The sequence below is a fragment of the Chrysochloris asiatica genome, unplaced genomic scaffold, assembly GCF_000296735.1.
Source record: "Chrysochloris asiatica unplaced genomic scaffold, ChrAsi1.0 scaffold00673, whole genome shotgun sequence".
Lineage (NCBI taxonomy): Eukaryota > Metazoa > Chordata > Mammalia > Afrosoricida > Chrysochloridae > Chrysochloris > Chrysochloris asiatica.
In genome coordinates this window covers 102,069-105,537 of record NW_006409191.1, presented here as the reverse complement: position 1 = coordinate 105,537, position 3,469 = coordinate 102,069, and the positions used below count along the sequence as shown (strand labels likewise).

Sequence of the window (3,469 nt, the reverse complement as noted above, 5' to 3'; positions counted from 1 at the left end):
TTACCAATCATGCTGCGAACCGCAAGGTCAGCAGTTTGAATCTACCAGTTGCTCCGCAGGAGAAAGATGAGGCTGTATGCTCCCGTAAAGATTTACAGCCTTGGAAATCCTGTTCAGAGTGGCTATGCGTCGGAACCGTCTCGACGGCACTTAACAGCAACATATATATATATTTCATGCCCTGAATGACATAACAATATTGTTGTTGTTGTTGTGTGCCGTGGACTCGGTTCCGACTCATAGCCACCCTGTACAGGGTTGAGTACTTAATCTATAGTGCCTTACCACATATTACCATGAAGTAGCAATTGTGCAGGAAGCTATTCATTGAAACTGACAAATTGAGAGATTATATATAGGGAGTCCTGGTGAGATGCTGTGAGTTAATGTGCTGAACTGCAAGGTCAATTTGAACCACAAGGTGTGCAATTCAAGCTCCTTGGAAACCCTATACAGGGTTGCTATGGGTCAGAAGCGACTTAGTGACACTTAACAACAACAACAACTATATGTAGAATGTGGTCTCCCACAGCTAAAGGTCTTTCAGAAGCAAGTGGTGCAGGGAGACAACAGAAGGCAAAGCAGGCATGTAGGTCTTTAAGGAAGAGCAGAAGGAAAGAGAGAGCTAATATGTCCCTAGGAGATGTACTAGCAAGGTGCAAAGTGCTCCAGAGGAATAGCACACATTACGGTCCTTAAAAGTACAGGTTTTTAAAAATCTTATCTATGGATAGCAGATGTTGGGCACTGTTATGTACGGTATGTTAAAGAGGCAGGATCAAAGTTGGTAAAACTGTTTATTTGGGTTATTTATAAAAAAAAAATTAGTTTGATTACTGGAAAAGTTATTTATGTTTACTATGAAGAAGTAAAGTCCTGGAGGCCAGTAAGCAGAGGTCATTCTTTATTCCTAACACTTAACCTTTATTTCATATTAGGAATTTGCTGATAGAAGCTAGTAATTTTTACCAGTATTCACTTTCATTTTCCTTATTCTAGAACCCTAAGACCAAAGCAGATAACACAATCACTAAAAAGAAGGTATCTTACCAATAAATTTGCTCAAGGATGCCTTCATGTCCCTGTTCCTCAGGCTATAGATAAAAGGATTCATCATTTGAGGAACCACACTGTACATCACTGAGGCTACTGCTGTCTTCCTGGGTGAGTGTGTAAATATCGAACTAATGTACACACCAAAGCCTGTTCCATAGAATAAGGAAACAACTGAGAGGTGAGACCCACAGGTGGAAAATGCTTTGTATTTCCCAGCTGATGGCATTTTCAAAATAGAGGAGACAATTTTAATGTAAGAGAAAATGATCCCAAAGAGAGGAATAGCAGCATACATGAAATTTATAAAATATAGCAAGATGACATTGATAAGGGTATCGGAACAGGCAAGCTTGATAACTTGAGCAAGTTCACAGAAAAAATTAGGAATTTTCAAGTGTTTACAGAAGGACAATTTCAAAAGCATTAGAGTATGTAGATGGGCATTCACAATACTAGTGAACAAAGAGAATATAACCAGCATGCCACAGAGACGAGGGTTTATAATGACTGTGTATCTCAGTGGGCAACAAATGGCCACATACCGGTCATAGGCCATTATTGCAAGAAGACAGTTTTCAAAACCTGCAAACACCAGGACAGCACATACCTGTATGAGGCAGCCAATGTAAGTGATAGACTGTTTTTGTGTTTGGATGTTCAGCAGCATCTTTGGAATTACAGTTGTAGTTACACATATGTCAGAAAATGACAGAATGGAAAGAAAGAAATACATGGGTGTGTGGAGTTGGGAGTCTGAGCTGACAGCAAGGACGATGAGTAGGTTTCCCAGGATGATGACCAGGTACATGAACAGAAACATGTTGTAGATGAGGGGCTGCATTTCTGGATCTGTTGTCAGTCCCAGGAGAAAGAATTCTGAAACACCTGTTTGGTTTCTGGGTTGCATTTTGTTGATGAAACTGATGGAAAGAATGGTTGAGATGATAATTAAATGTTTAGCTGCATGACTCGGAAATACACCACATGGAAAAGAATGAAGACGTATTTGGAAATATTATGTCCTCTGGCTGCATGCTATCATTATTTAAATGACTGGGATCTGTTTTAACTACATGGAAATATTATGCTGGAATGGGGTGTCAGGATGTTTTTCTTCTTCTATTTTTTAAATTATACTAGCTCTGTTTTTATGATCATTTAAAATGTTTTCAGTTTTATTAAGTAAAAAAGAAGGACTAGGGTAGTAATGCAATGTGTCTTTTTCAGAATCCATGTTTTTTCTTGATCAGAGCTCTATACAGACATAATATAATGTGTGTTAAAAAACAGAAATAAGATAAAATTGGTAAATCATTCTCCCTTTCCACCACATAAATGCAAGTGAATATTAGAGAATTCTATTGTAGTCATTATCATACATGAGAAAGGACAGATATCTGCTAAGGAGGAAAGTGGTCCCTGTCTTTGAGGAGACCAAGTAAGTGATTGGTAGAATTAGAGCTCTTTGAGACTGGTTTGTAGATCAAAGGGAACGTGTCAGGAAGATGTAAGACAGTTTGGTAGGAGTTCATGGAAGATTGGCTCCAATCATTTTATGCATGTGCTCTCACCCTTAATCCTGTGAGATCAGGAGGACTTGAACAGCATAAATTGATACAGTAACTATAAAATGAGCAAGAATGGATTCACACATACTAATGATTTTAAAGATTGCAGAAGCTTAGGCAATTTTTTATTCTGTTGTATTTTGTGTCGTTATGAATCCAAAACATTTCTATGGCACCTAACAACAACAACAACAGCAGCAGGAATTCTTGTTACAGCTTTCCCTGGATGAACCTGTAGTGAAACCCTATTCTTCATTACGGAACATTATATAAGGGAGTCTAGGTTACCTGGCTGGCATTCCCGAGTAATGATGCTTGACATATGTCCTTGATGTTGAATAATGTAGTTAGAAGATCTGTCCTCAGAAAAGGATGGGCTACCAAGTAAAGATCTAGGCTCCTGGGGAAGAGGATCATCTGCAGGAGGAGTTGAGGTGCACTGTTTCCTGTGTGAACAAAGGCTACTTAGTGATGGCATCAACGGCAGATATTTTGCAATCCATGTATCTCTGGGGGTTCAATATCCAAAGCTCCTAATTAGCCAAATTACTTATTGTCATTTTGATCAAAAGACAATGCAAATCCTTAATGACCAAGACAATTTTTGATGTTGTTAAGTGCCATCAAGCAACCATATACACAACATAACAAAACTGTATCCAGTACCATCCTCACATTCCTTGTTAAACTTGAGTCCATTGCTGCTGCCCCTGAGCTAATCCATCTCATTGGGGATCCTCCCCTTTTTTGCTAACCCTCCACTTTAGCAAGCATGATTTCCTTCTCCTGGGACTGGTCCCTTCTGAAATATGTCTAAGGTATAAGAAAATAAAGTCAGGCCATCT

At 38.9% G+C, this 3,469-nt stretch overlaps 1 pseudogene; it reads right to left on the bottom strand.

Moving 5' to 3' along the window:
• Nucleotides 1–990: 990 nt before the first annotated feature.
• LOC102816225 lies at nucleotides 991–1,978 on the bottom strand (annotated as a pseudogene).
• Between the last annotated feature and the right edge of the window lie 1,491 nt (nucleotides 1,979–3,469).